Source organism: Equus asinus, chromosome 22 (assembly GCF_041296235.1).
Source record: "Equus asinus isolate D_3611 breed Donkey chromosome 22, EquAss-T2T_v2, whole genome shotgun sequence".
Taxonomy (NCBI): Eukaryota; Metazoa; Chordata; class Mammalia; order Perissodactyla; family Equidae; genus Equus; species Equus asinus.
This window is the reverse complement of record NC_091811.1, coordinates 34,337,565-34,353,217: the sequence shown is the minus strand read 5'-3', so window position 1 is coordinate 34,353,217 and position 15,653 is coordinate 34,337,565. Positions and strand designations below refer to the sequence as shown.

General features: G+C 37.7%; 1 protein-coding gene across 15 annotated transcripts in view; it reads left to right on the top strand.

Moving 5' to 3' along the window:
- The window catches only part of SOX5 (SRY-box transcription factor 5), a 951,808-nt gene that overhangs the window by 221,497 nt on the left and 714,658 nt on the right, over positions 1–15,653 (top strand). For 2 of the 15 annotated variants that reach the window (XM_070494054.1, XM_070494049.1), the window contains exon 2: positions 7,840–7,889. The exons of 12 other annotated variants lie outside the window; for them this stretch is intronic. The gene's annotated coding sequence lies outside the window, so the exon portion shown is untranslated. Of the gene's footprint in view, positions 1–6,374; positions 7,890–15,653 lie in introns of those variants that run through there. One more of the 15 variants, XM_070494056.1, reaches the window with a different exon arrangement.

The following is a 15,653-nucleotide window of genomic DNA, read 5'->3' as shown; positions in this document are numbered from 1 at the left end:
ACAGATCTGGGCTTTGGAGTCAGAAAGACCTGGGTTGAGTCCTTCCCTACACACTTGGACAGTCTCTTCAAACTATAGCATCTTCATCTGAAATGGGGATGATAAAGCTTGTCTCAAAGAATTGGTTGTGAGGATTGCTATAATGTAAATAGAGAAGATGTAAAGGTAATTTATACAGTGTCTGGTACATGGTCAGCCTTCAGTAAATGGAATCTACCCTTAGTATTATCAACTTAATTACTAGCTAGAGAGGAATCCTAACTGACTACCCAACATTTATATCCCAACAAGGAGGGCTTTATTATTCTGCCCTTGCTTTCCTGAAGTGTGGCCATCAAGTGAGAAATTAAACGTTAGTGAAAGCTGAAAAGGCCATTAACTTGTGATATGGAATTAAGCTCAGGAAAGACCAGATTCTCAATAGAATTGTGATCCATGAACAATAAGTTCTTATATAAATATATCTATATTTGGGAATTGTAGAAATACTCAGGACATCATCCCATAGGCTTATCAAAGGTCCACTATACATTTGCAAAATGAAGCTGGGAGCAAAGAAGAAAGGAAATTCAGATTGGTGATTGAGGGGGAAGTAATGCAAAAGTTGCTGCCCAGCTCTTTGTTATTTATTTGTTTATTCGTTCATTCATTGATTTTAGTTACTGCGGAATTGCCGAAAATCACTTGTGCTTATGTGAATATATAAATATATCTTCATACTTTCAAATAAGTTGTCCATCTTCTCATGGACAAATACAGTGGTCCCCCTTTATCTCTGGTTTTGCTTTGTGAAGTTTCAGTTACCCACTGTCAATCTGGGTCTGCAAATATTAAATGGACAATTCCAGAAATAAGCAATTCATAAGTTTTAAATTGCAAACCATCTTGTGTAATATGATGAAATCTCGCATCATCCTGCTCCCTCTCGCTGGGGATGTGAATCATCTTTTTTCCAGCGCATCCAGGCTGTGTATGCTAACCTCCTGTTAGTCACATGGCAGCCATTTTAGTTATCAGATTGACTATTGCTCTATCGCAGTGCTTCTGTTCAAGTAACCCTTATTTTGCTTAGTAATGGCCCCAAAGCCCAAGAGCAGTGACACTGACCGTTCCAATATGCCAAAGAGAGTCTCTAAAGTGCTTCCTTTAAGTGAAAAGGTGAAAGTTCTCAATCTAATGAGGAAAGAAAAAAATCGTGTGCTGAGGTTACTAAGATCTGTGGTAGGAAAGAAACTACTATCTGTGAAATTATATATCTCCAGCTTTGTTTTCTTTTTTCTCAGAGTCCTTGTCTTGCCCTGAGTCTGGGAATTGGGCACTTTTCTGGCATTTGTACACATAAAGGGGTAGGAGTGGAAGGATAGATACCATCCTGGCCCACCTTCCTGCCTGGGGTCTGTCTCCAAAAGGATGGTTTTCCCCCTTTCCCTCTCTCCCTGGATTTCAGCTATCCTTAATGTGAGGGAAAATGTTCCACTCTCTGAGCCTCTCAAGTTTGCAGAGTATTGTCCCTCCAGGCCTTCTTTAGCTTTCTCCTCACTGATTGTGGGTTCTCTTCATGGATGCCATCTGAGTGAAATAAACATTCATCTTCTGCACAAATGAAGACAGAAGAAGAGTGACTGTCTTCCTTATGGTTACAGGGCAGTCTAGTAAATTTTCTTTCTGTGGGGCTGGCCAGGACTCTCTCTGTCTCTTTATGGTGTACAATCTTGTTCTCCAAATCACAGTGTTTGCATGATCCTAGGCTGCAACTTCAGTGGGAGAATCATAGGTTAAGGGTCAATGCCCCGTTGTCCTTTTGGGGTCACTTTAATACAGGCATTCTAAAAATATCACAACAAGCTTTGAAGTGCTGTGCCAAGCCCCACTTCTTATCTCCAGTATCTGAGCTGGTGGTGCAGGTATCACCCAATCTGTGCCTGGCTGCCCTGGCACCTCAGAGGGGAGCAGCAAATGCTGAGTCTCCCCACCCTCCCCGTCTCCTGCCAGCTCTGAATTCCAGCTTCAGGAGAAGTTTTGATGGGTGTGGGACTCAGCCTTAAGCAGAACATGGCACTCACTTTACACCTGCCAAAACCTGTTCTAAACAGGTCAGATCTATACTTTCTGATTCTGAAGTTCCTTGGGCAGAACCCGCCCTTTCCAGGAAGAGTTCTGGGTGTTTTTTTGTTTTTTTTTTTTGTGGGTTTTTTGTATTGTTTCGTTTTTTTTAAGACATTTGGAGTCTGAGGTGGAGATCTTAAAAATATCTTTTCTCACCTCTCCCTCTCCTAGGTATTCTGCTAAGAATCTCAGAAAGAGTCATTGCTTCAGCCAAATCTAACAAGGCTGCCTTACCCTCCCTCCCTTCTACCAGTCACCCTTTATCTGCTTATGGAAGTTAAAGCAGAATTTATTTATGCGGAAACCACTGATGTTTCAGAAATGATACATCTCTGTACACCAAGTGTCCAACAGAATCACAATCACTGTCACAAAGCATATTGGACTCAGTTCTAAGGATTGACGTCTTTCTTTGTTACACTTATGCATGTTCAAGGATTTTTAGCAATCCCTGAAGACATCCCTGTGCATACTGTGGATAAACATCAGAACACAATCTTGTGTTTGAACAATATCATTTCCTTTATTTCCTACTATTAAACATGGCTATTGACATCATTATCTTGTAATAACATAATTAGTCATAATAACATAATTATTGACTCACAGGCCACCATTCTACCAGACTGGTGGCAAATCTAACATCAGCCATTCTTGGGTCTTCTGAACTTATTCTTTTGATTTGATTATGAAAGTTCTTTCAGGATCATCTTCAGGACCAAGGTATTGATTGGGGTGGAAGTTGCCCCCAGGTTATTCCATTATCTTTACATTTTGGTAGCAATACTTCCTGAGGATTTGACATAAACCAGGGGATATTGGGAATGGAAGGTAGGAGGTAGATTAACAATGATAGTGGCTGGCTGATTGAAAGGTTGGGGTGAGGGACACTGAGGGTCTAGGCTGTCTATCCTCTGTCTTGGGGCACTGTATCAACGATACCACTGATAACAAAGAAAAAGAATGTGAGAGGAGAGCGGGTTTGAGAGGAGAGATCATCAGTAAACTGGGAGACATTTGAGTGGACATATTGGAAATGTGGGTCAGGAGAGAGTTCTCAGATAAAAATAGAGAGCAAGTAGGGAACATGACCAAAGAGAGAAGCCTGCAAAACACCAGTGCTGTGGAACGTGCTCTCCTTTCTATCCCAGCACCTACCATCCTGTCAGACCATGTGGCTGCCAAACGGCTCACCCTTCCTCTAGTAGGCTAGCACTGAGTTCATCTTACAGCTGCCAAACGTTTATTTCTCAATCATAGCTCTACAGGCATTCTTCCTTTGCTCAGAAATCTTCTGTGGCTCCTCACTGTTTCATTTAGTTCAGCCTCTTTGGCTTGGAATTCATGATCCTCTCTGCTCTAACCCAATCTTCTACTTCAGCTTCACTTTCCAGTCTTCCTCAACCAGACATGTCCTTAGTCTAAAGCCAAGACGATTTTCAGTTTTTTTAACAGGACTTTATACTTCCCTACCTCCATGCTTTTCCTCTTTGTTCCTGTTGTCCATGTTTCACATGGAATTCTCTTTACTCCACAACCTACCTGTCAAAGCCTTTTTTCTTTACTATTCCCTATATGATATGTTATTTTTCTCCTTTGCACTCCTGCACTTAATCATGCCTTTTATAAGGCATGTATTAAATTCTGACATATTTTTGACTGGTATATGCCATAGATTCATAGATTTTCTGTATATCAGGATTGGAAAGAACTTTTGAGCTCCATTAGTTCAATAATCTCAACATTATATTTTAGTAGAACATACAGTTGAATGATTGCTAACTTTCCTAATTTAAAAAAAGTTAATCCATAGAATTTTCTGAGTTTTAAGTTTGCCTATTGGGGAAGGCAGCCTTTAAGATGCCTCGTCCCGTGATCCCCACTTCCTGGCTTTCACACCTCTGTGTAATCCCCTCCCCTTGACTGTAGGCTGGACTTATTGACTTGCTTATAACAAAGAGAGTACACCAGAAGGGATGGGATGTCCTTCGTTTACTTACATGGAATGCTGCTGAGCAGTGCTGGAAGCACCATCATTTAATACAAATATTAAGAGAAATGTTTCCAGCTTTCTTAGCCGATGGGAATTATATCTGGAATATCTATGTTATAGTGCTTATAACTCAGTTAAGCTTCTTCATACAAAGTTTGCTATGTTTAAAGGAAAGCTAGCCTTAATATGACCTTCTTTTTTTCAGACACTGTACTGTATAAGATGGAGTCCCTCTTCTCAGTGATTAAGAAGACTTTTGCTCAAATCAGGAGCAGAATATGTTTTACTTGACATTCCTCAGTGGGCAAATAGATGAATTCTTTTTGACTTTCCATGAGCGTCATGTCTAACTTCTTATTTTTTCCCCTATACTCTATACTATTAATATAGTATACTATAATATTATTATTAACTTTTGGGTAAGACAAATCAGTCATTTCAAAGAATATCTGAATGATAGTGGCTGTGTATTGATTTCACATATATTTGGTGATATTAAAAAAATTGTATGTAGCTACAAAATTTGCCTGGGAATTATAATTTATAACCTTCTTTCTCATATATATTTCTGTTGTGCTCAATGTTTTTTGGGTGGCCTTTCTCTAGTAACACTAGGTATAAAAACGGCCTCTTTTGTAAGCCTTGTCTTATGTCATATGTGCTCTTTCCTTTGGCCTCTCTGTTTCATAATGAATCTTGGTGTACTTTTAGATTTGGTGCAATTTTTTGAGTGTGTGTTATTTTTTGAATTAGTCTTTTGTTATTGTTACTGTTGTTGTTTTCCCCCTATAACTAATGTGAAGTCAGCAATTTCATTTTCCCCACTCTGAGCGCTGTTGTCATCAGCTGTCCCTATATAATGGCTTTTGATATGTCCCATTGTGACACGTTGGACCCTGTCCCTAGTTAATCACTCATTTTAGGAGACTGATTCTGGGCAACAATGATTATATTCTCTCTTCACTTTCAGTGTTAAAATCCTTGGCAGTTCATTTTTCTCTACCATTTTCTGTGGGCTGCAACTGAAACACCCAGCCACATTAAAACTCTTAGCAGAGTTAGCAGTGCCTCTTTTCTGATACCCTGAGGAAATTCTCTTAACTACATCAATGGCCTGGGACCCTGTAGTGCTTAGAAAAAATTTTCAAGCTCCATATGACCTATCCCTATTTATACTGTTTTGGAACCTGCTTTTCTCATGTTTTGTAAGAAAAGAAGCAACACTTTGAAGCTCTTTGAAAACATTTTCCAAGTCCTTACTTACAAAGTGTCTCTAGTACAAATTGTAGGGAAAAGTACTTGTGTAAAACTATTTTCATGGGCCTTTGAAGATATATTCAGCAGTCCAGGAAATTAAGATATTCACAGATAAATCTAAAGTGATGCTAAATTCACATCAATATTCACGTTATTATTCTGCCATATCTTCTTTTAATCAAATAAACCTTATGGTGATACATTTGTAGGAATATGTACGTGAGTGTATGTGTGAGAGAGACAGAGAGAGAGGGAGGCGAGAAAGAATGGGAATGCATATATATAATATAGAAATATCTTAGAGGATATGACATCTCTGAATCCTTTTGCATCTGGATGGAACTATGACAAAAGATGATAACTTTCTACCAGTTGGATTTTAATATTTTATTTTTTGACTGAAGTAAGAAAGGGAAACAGAGAAAAAACTCAATAATGCTAAAGTTATTGAGATTTTTATGAAGACTTTATGCATGTATATTCATGTGTGCGAATATGACTAAATTGTATGTATGTAATTTAAAGCAAAATTACTCTAGCTTCTTGTTTTACCAAAATGGATCCAGTTGATATATATTGCCCAAAGAACAGCAGTGAGGAAAAACATTTTCGATGTGTTAAAATCAGCTTCCATCACAGTCATTTTATCCCTGATATCTGCATGGCTTATCAATTTCTTGTAGCCAGAGACAGAAAAATGAGCGTTCCTCCATCTTCCACCCAGGACTGCACAAGTGTACGTGTGCTTACTCATTCTGGTTTAAAAAATAACAGGAAAAGAGTAACTTCAGCAGTAAATGTGTTTCGGTCAGAACCATACATTGTTAGAAACTGTAATAAGGAGCTGAAGAATTTGGAATATTTTTCTTGCTGTGCTTTATAGCAATATTTTATTAACCAGCTAATTGTTCTAGCATTGCTGGAAACTTTCTACAAAATTACATTTTGGCCCCTGCTCTTTTACTTAATTGTGGAGATGTGAAATGTGCATAATTCATGATTATCATAATAGATCATAAGATATCATAAGATAGATTCATGGTTATATATAATATATACTATGATACATTCATCATTATCATAAGATATATTCATGGTTATTTTAAGCGATATTCACTGAGATTGATGCTTTCCGTGAATAATCCAGACACTTAAGGCATTTTGGGCAACTTTTTAAGACAGCTGTCATGGCATTTCAGTACGAAGTGGAATAGGTCTGGGAGAATTAAATTGCCTCTTGAAGTGGAATACTTTTTTCAATAGCTGATATTTGCATTAGAGTGTCAAGATCAATGGGGACTTGATGCATTCAGTTGGGGGCAAATTAGGAAGCAGAGATGGCAGGTTTCTTGTCTCTGGGTCTTTCACGTGGGAGAGGGTGATGGCAGCTGCTGGCTCATGGCTTGGAGCATGGAGGCAACCTGAGGGTAGAGCTAAGAGTCTGGAGACCCTGGAGTTTGGTTACTCCTGGCATTTTGCAGGGACAGTGGTGGAGGAGGAGCATTTTCTTTATAAGGCAATCCAAGGATCGTTGGAAAGATGGACGTCAGCGTTCTAGATAAATGCAGATTAAATTTTAGTTAATGTACGTATATATAAAATATGCACAGAGACAGGATGGTATATAACAGAAAGAAATTTACAAGAATGAGTGCTTGATTCCCACCAGCATTAAAATTCCAACACTGGGTTCTCACAACTTGTGATAACATGTAGACGATCAGTTACCCAGGGATTTGGGGCTATGTGAATAGGTAATGTACTGTTTTTAAGATACAAAGTATGAAAGTGGAAGAAAGATTATAGTTTTGGAAGAACTGTTACTGGACGGCTTCCTGGAAGAAAGAAGTTGTGAGGAGAAATTAACAGAAGGAATACTAAGTCTCTTGGTTCACAGACTGAAATCCATTATGCTTAGAGGCTCTGTACCGCCATTTCAGTGGCCTGTTTTACTGCTCAGTGGATATGTTGCTTAGTGAATATTGGTCTTGTTGCAAGGATAATGTCCTATTTGGGTCCAAAATAGCTCACACGTCTCTCTTGTGTTTAGTAATAAATTGCCACTAACCATCAGGTAAAAGTTCATTTAACAAGATTCCAGATGGTGCATTTAACACCATTTTTAAGGCTTCCTGAAGCTAACTAACGTGTATAGTTAATGCAGATATATCTGAATTCCAGTATACTTTAATTATTTTCTGTAGGGTCTCCCCTCCATCTTTCCTGAGGTTTTTCCCTTTCTGTCACGTTTTTCTATTTTTCTGAACCGAGAAGTTACCACTGGCAGGATTTCAGTCTCAGAATTCTGTCCACCTTTAAAGATACAGCATTGCGGCTTTTGAAAAAGTTCTTTTAAAGTAAGTTTGAAATTGCTGACAACAGCAGTGTTTTACTTGGTTTTCACGTATTCTCTAAATTCTAGCATTGTTTCCTTTTCGCTGAAGTTCATGAGGAAAAGTTCATCCTTCTGTTTGTTCCTTTAGGAAAATGCCTCTGGAATTGTATTTACCTTTGAGATTGTCTTGGGAAAATGGTGAGTTGTTATGCCCTCTTTAGTCTTAGCAAATTACATACCTCAGAGAAAGCAGGATAAGGGTCATCAAATCAAGTGTAGGCGAAGATGATAAGCGAGGAGATAAATTTTTGCCATTAAAAGTAAACCTTTGTTTGAGGCAGAACTTTGGTGCACTTTGTTGGCAGAGTAGGAAACAGTGACATTCACTAGGGATAAATTAGTTTTGTTTGTCTGAAATTAATTTATTAAATGAATTCATGTCCATGAGCCAATAGGGAAGACATATCAGAAAAATCAAAAGTGCTAGTACATAAACTGTCTAGTATTTGTTTATTTTGAATTTATATAGCCTCTTTTCTCTGGAGATTTGGAGACACGGTGCAGAAAATTTAAATCTTTTAAATAATAGACAATAAGTTGTAAAACGTGAACTCCTGCATAAATAGGTTATAATCTCTAAGGCTTTATATGTACCCAGATATAAGCACTTGCAGCTACAAAGGGAAAATACGTAAAATAGGAGATTCTCACCTGGCTGAATACCAAGAATGAGAGATACCTGGTATACACCTTCATTCTTTCAGACTTCGTTCTGTTTTTTTCTACTTATTCTGACATGTGAAGTTAGAGGTTTAACCTCAAGTATAAAGCATGTTTTAAACTGCTAAATATTCTTTCATATTATAGAGGAATTGAGAGTCCAAGCTATTCAGGCCCTTCATCAAAATGTGATTTCCTCCAGGACCAGGGGTGGGAGGACACTGGAAATAACACAAGAGGATAAAGACGCACCAGAAACACTAAGGTTAACATTGTTCCTCTTTGTGTGGGGTAATAAAAAATGGGTGAATCAAAGCATTTCCCTCAGTATTTTTCTGAGATTTAAATGAAGAAACTACACATGAACTACTAGAAATAATGTGTAACACATCGCAACTGCTCCACAGGTGCCGTTAACACTGTTGTTACCAGTACAACTACAGAATATTGGAATGTAACATGTCTACATAGCTAATTTTATACTTTATTACTTCCATGGAATAAAATATCTTGATGCTATTTTTTAAATAGTAAGAATACATATGCATTTTAATAGACTTGTAATTGGAACGGAACTTTGATAAGGTTTTATAAGATCTTTTCAAATCCACTTTCTTTTAACTTAAAATTGCCGCTATTGAAGCAATTGTCATTTTGAAAACAGGAGTTATGTTTATTGGGGGATGGTTCATGGCTTGTCATTGGCAATTAACATGCATATACATTCAAGTTTGTCATCCAAAATCCACATGGAAGTGAGAACTTGAAGGACATAGGAGATAGTGGAAAAGGGCGAGGACAGTGGAAGCTGGCTGAGCAGTACCTCTGTGGTACTCTGAGAAGGAGTACCGTTACCCCTGCCAAGCAGACACTGCCAGTTACTAGCTAGCCGCTGGGACTCTATGGCCTTGTGCAATGCGTTTCCTTAGGAAAATGTTCTGAGCAGTCACACCCGTTCCAGCCCCACAGACGCTGCATTTCCACAGTGCTGTGCTTCCAGAAGTTCCTTGCCCTGACCTGAAGGCCTGGGAATGCAGTGAGAATACAAAAGACGATCTTAAAAGGAGTCATACCTTCTTGGCTTGTTGAGTCATTTGCTTGCTATGAAGGATCTGTTCATTATTTTAAGCAAGACTGTAGCTTTAGCAATGTTTAAGAGAGCATGTTGAGATTTTACCTATTTTGGTTAATTGAGCTTGTGGGTCACCTGGAGTAGTTAATGAAACCCCATTTCCATATACTCGTGCTTCAGCCTTGGGCTGCTTTTTAGCTCGCGATAGGTGGAGAAAGGAAAGAACAGCTTGTTTTATTGGAAAGGAAGAAAAACGCCCTTTGAGAATGGGAAAACTCCAGAAGATGAAGCTCAGCCCTGATTATTTCGAATGGAAAGGCCCAGTGATTTAAAAACCATAAGTGCTGTCCTCTGAAATAGGCCTCTTGTTAGGTAAGCCTCCTTGGTAATAAGCATCAGTCACTGTTCAAAATTTTGACCGAATTATAGGTTGGCTCCACAATTTAATTACAAGGAAGAAACTTAAGCAGATGAATAGCAAGAATCGAAACTATATTTTGGTCTCGTCTAAGTTAAAACTGTAAACCACTTTGCATAACTACCTTTATGTCTGTGACTGTTAAATATAAAAAATCATTAATTCAGTGCAGCGTCTGGCAGTTAGGGTGATGACTGGATTGGAAATTAACAGCAGGGCCTGTTGGTGTCTATTTGTTTGTTTGTCTGTCTGTCTGTCTGTCGAGGCCCATGTGGGGTGTATGGGGTGTCCAGGTGGCAGAAATTATACTATCTAAGAAATAAAAAGGTTTAGCATTTTTCAGACTCTTCCTTCTTAAGATCACAATATCTGATGAGTACAGATTTGCCTTCTAAAACTGTGAAGTGATAATGCCTTAGTTAGGAAAAGAAATCTAAAGAACATGTTGGTTGCATAGGAGAGTGATTTCATGTTGCTTTTACTGCCCTGTCATTTTACATGGTTTCTACTGTCAGAAAGTTGGATCATCAAAAATCACGATGAGAATGCCACAACTGTTGCTTCTCGAATCTTCAAAAGATATTTTTCTTACTTATTCATGAGTTTGACATTATATTTAAATATCCAGGTCGTGCTTAGAACTGATACCTGTGTCAAAGGTGAAAGGAGAAACTAGCATGAAAAGCACTGGTCTGGGACCCGATTATTGTAAACCATGGCTGGGTCTGTCCACAATTCACATGTCCTGACCAAGGACACAAAGGTTTGGAGAAGGACGCTAGAAGGGGCTGTGTCTTCAGTGTAATATAGCCTCACATGTTTATGAGTTTCTTAATTTATCAGTGAGGAGGTCTCACAATCATGTGGAAACTGTTGCTTTCCCCATTAAGTTATTGTGCATCATTGCCACTGAAAAATTCATGAAAAGAGATGAGGCAGGTGAATTTTGATGATCATATCTTAATGAAATAATATCAGCTTATAAGGAGATATTTCTGCTAATTTGGAAGCTAAATGTCCTGTGATGGAGTCTCAGATAAGTTTTTATTTGGTGTTCTAGTGGCAGATATTATGCAGTTTTTCCAGCACTATCTTACTGTATGTTATTTCTCAGATTTAATTTTTCTTATTCTTTTCAGGAGTGGCTCAGATTTCAAAGAGGAGACATATTCCAAAATAATTCACTTAGTAAAAGGAAGTTTATATTTAATGTTCTTTAACAAAATCATTCTTCTTGATATCATACACAGGTCTTGATTCACATTCTAAAGGCAGCATACTAGATGCACCAAATGAGAAATACCACGTAAAAAACGGTGTAAGTTTCACGGAGCAAAATATGCTTTAGGGACCACAAATGATGCCGAGCAAGGAGTTTCGTGTTCACACATTTTCCCTTCAAGTTTCTTCAGACTAAATACACCATGCGTGCAGTTTTAAAATTCAGGGTTTACGTGTTTGGAGGTGTCTGAAATAGCCAGTCCATGTGTCATTCCCCCACTTCATTTTCTATGTTGCAACAAAGACTTTGAATAGATAAGTGTACTTAAATGAGAGGGAATTGGAGGAAAAGTTAGTCTGTTCTAGAGGAGAGTACTAAGGTCTAAGGTCCTCCAGCAATAAAGAGAGTAATTAATAAGAAAAAAATTGCTGCCAATAAAAGAAACTAAATATAAATGTGTTTGTCTCTCTTATATATGTATAATTTATTTTATTTATAAATTCACCTATATATGTATATATAGTTTTATAGCTATAATTTATAGTGTAATTTTTTATAATTTATAGTATAAATTCACATATATATGTATAAAGTCACATATATATACACATGTATGTACACATATGTATATATGTGAATATGTATATATCTATATGTGTACACACATATATGTGTGTGTGTATATATATGATTAAATATATCTGTGCTAAACCTTGGAGGAGATTTATCATTACTAAATGTAAAAATTCCTGCAAACTTGGGGATACTTGGCTGTTCCCCATGCTACATTGTATCATTGGAAATCCATATTTTACCTTTTGTAGATATTAAGACTTGGCATGTTTTCTTGAAGAGGAAAGAGCACAGAAAATGCAGTGATAGGCCGGTTGAAGACCAACAGCAATGCCTTCTTCAGGTTCCATAGATTAAATTTCCCTAACTTGACCGCCGCCTGCTTCATCCGTCTGTCAGCTCTGCTCAGAGCTTCTTTGTGTGCAGGAAGTACACTTCGTTTTTAGGGGAACACGGTTGCCTTCAGTAACATGCAGCCACTGAAACAATCTAATCCATCCACAGATAAAGATTAAAGTGTACTGTTGTTTCCCCCTTAGAGATTTTGTCAGAGGCGTCAATAGTGTAGACTGTTTAAGATGGTTGGATCCTGTGCATTTTGATGACTCCATTTCATGTGCCATGTGTGAGAGGCAGAAAGTGTGAAAGGAACTCTGCTTCCCAGAGTGTGAGCACTTGCTTGGAGGTGTTCACACTTGCTTATGAAATAGTGCCCTCGGGGTTCAAGAAGCAGGAATGGGAAACCAAAGGGCTTTCTTGAAGTGTTTCCATGCTTCCATGAAGAGTGTGTTACGTTGGATATTAATATTAGTTACTGAGGCAGAAATCAGGTAGAGAGGGGAGAAATATAGAAATAGCTTTTTCCCAGTGCTCTTTCCTGAGGATGCTGTTTGAGTGTTTAGGAAGAAAACCCGATGAGTGACGATGAGGCAGCTGTAAACAGGGGAAGTGACAGATGTAATGAAAGTCTCAGGGCCTGTCCTAGAAGAGGTCCCAGCACTGGTTGTGTGAGCATTATTTACATGAAGGCGAACAGATGGATACATTTGATCAAATTCTGAGGGGTCCCTACATCCGAATTTTGTTTAGCTTTTGAATGTACGGTTACAAATGCATGTATTTCTGATGCTTTTACAGGAGCAACTTACGTGTCTTCTTTTTTTTGCAGGACTTAAGGTTGTCAGAATAATGTTTAAAATGGCACGTTACTATTTAATGTAGTTGTTTGTGTTCTGTTACTGTTTTTTCTTGTGTCATGGTGATTTATTTCACTAGACACGTGCAAGACAATCAAAAGAAAGAAAGTAGATTTGATAATTTATACCAGTTTGGGAAGAGGCACATTAAAGAACTCATCTAAACAACCCAGTTCTAATGGTAAAGTGGAAAGATATAATTCAGTTTTCAGGAACTGGCATGAATATGCTGTGTGAGCAGGGTGGTGATAGTACTCCCCTTGGCTTGAAAAAATTAGAATGAAAGTGGGAAATTAGTAAATCTTCATAGTCCTGCCAGTGCTGATTTTGGTATACAAATGCCCACCTTCTGGAATATTAATGTTATGTCTCTAAATTACACGATCCATGAAGTTTCTTTTTCCTTAATTTTTTTTGGCTCATAATTGTTTTAATCTTCTTGCCACTCAGCAGTCTTTGATGCGTTCATACCCTTCTTCCGTCTCTGATAGTGTATCCAGAGGTATTTGTCCATTGTGCTGAAGATTCATTTTGTAGATACAGCCATAGCCATGTAAGTTTTAAAAGAATTGTTATAATAGATTTACAGAACATAATAGTTTATGTTAACTGATGTCCAGTGCAATGGTCGAAGTTTAAGGTCACAATAAATAAAAAGCTTTGATGAGGACCAGGTTTACCTTGAAATGAGTGAAGCTTAAGTCCACCTTGGCCCTGGTTGGGTCCTCGTAAAGGGATTACCTGGATGTATGTTTTTGTTAAATTTGCAAAATGATTAGTGTCACTATCTATTTGTATTTCAACTTCCCCTCCATCACATTTCACTTTTACCTATAGTAGTGGAGTGATGTGGGCATTTGGGGGGTCATGTAAAGGAACACTGATTTGAAGAGACGCTTAGTTTAGGTTGAGAGGGATATATTTACATCATCCACGGTCACTTTCATCTTTGGACATCTTATTGGTAGCTGTCCCAGGAAGGGCATGGCTCCTAAGAATGATCCTACTGCTGGCTCACCTGACAGTGCGCCTGCAAGTTTCAGGACAGGAGTCACACTATGTTATGAACACCTCCTTTGTCACCAGGCGCTGGAAGTATGTAGGTAGTAGAAGAGTAACTGGGTTTGAATGTATGGAGCCAAAAGCTAGTCTGTGGAAAATTCTTCCAAATCCTATATCTCAAAAGAAATTTAATAAAGGCTTTCCCAGATTTAATACAGTCTGAAAATTTTGCATGACCTTACCAAAAACAAGTTGTAAAGATGAAAGAAGCTTTCCTCAACTATCTATAACAACAAGGAGAACAACAAAATTCTATCAACCATGCTATTGGAAAGATTCAATTATCTTTCTCTTGTATCTATAAGTCTCTCTATGAAATTCCCTGTGTAAAATTTATGTACTCCCTACATAAAATTCTTTCCATGAAATTATGGTTGATATGAAGAGGTCATACTTTTTTATTTCTTTAAAGAGGGCATCCCAAGTCATATAAGTTTCAGGCATCACAAAGCTTGTATCTTCTAATGAGGACACATTTTGAGACAGTTGGATAAAAGCTACATATCTAATGATCCTTATATTGGTTTAAAACTGTGATGAATAAACCATATCCTCAGGTATTCTTTATATATTAAAAAGCATTTGCCACATGAGTAGGGATTTTAAAAAAATTAATACAGTATCCTAAGTATGATTCTGAGTATTTAAAAAAAAATCCGAGGCCAAATTTTATTGATGTAACTTTAGGTGGTTTTTGAAGTAATTAACCCTCAAGTATTAGTTTCCTTTTTAGTCAAATTCTGTTGAACAATATCCAGTTATTTTCACCACTAAAATAATCCTTCATTTTGATAAGATTGAATACTATTGATAATATTGATGTCAGTGATCCTGATCCTGGGCTGCCTGGATCTTGGTACTCTGTCCCCATTGCTCACTCCTGGCTCAGGTAAGAACTGGAGATAACTGTCTTTGAAATGCAAGAACCTATTAACACCTTTTCTTCTCCTTAGTTCCAATCCTCACTTGCACCTCTTACTTGGATTTCTTTAGTTGTCAGCCTGTCTTAGGGCCTTGCTCGGAGCAGGCACTCCCTAAATGTTTGTTGCATGAACTACAGTACATATTTTATTTAGCTGTGTGTTATTGCTACCTCCACTAGACCCCTGGCAATTACAGGGCATATTCACAGCATATTCATTTCCATTTTTTACCAGCAACCATCATAGTGTCTTTGGTATTATGACTCTAAATGTAAATGATGGTGGTGGTGGGGTTACTGTCCTAAAAAATTCAGAGTCTGGCCAACCAGGAATATTGTGGTAATATTTTGCTCTTTTGATTAGTATACTGCTTGTTAGCTCACTTCCCAATTCTGAGTATTGTCTACCAAACCATACCGAATCACGATGAAAATTTATATGAACATACTATACTCATAACTTAGAAAGGGTTGCAACCGGACTCAAATCTTTTTATTGGGCATGATTTCCTTAAATTTCTTGCTTCTGTTTTCTGTTCCTATATGCACACTTTATGTGAATAAGATGAACATTAGCAGATTTATCTACATCTCTTCATTTCTATTCTACAGCAATAGCTCCTTAGAGTAATATCTGAAGTTATAGTAATTTTCTTCATATCAGAGTTTCTAACTATGTTAATGGGAGTTAGACTGGTTGCAGAGACATTCGTGAGAACTACCTATGCTGTAACATTTAAACAATTTATTTGATCTCTCTTTAGCTTACCTGCTCAT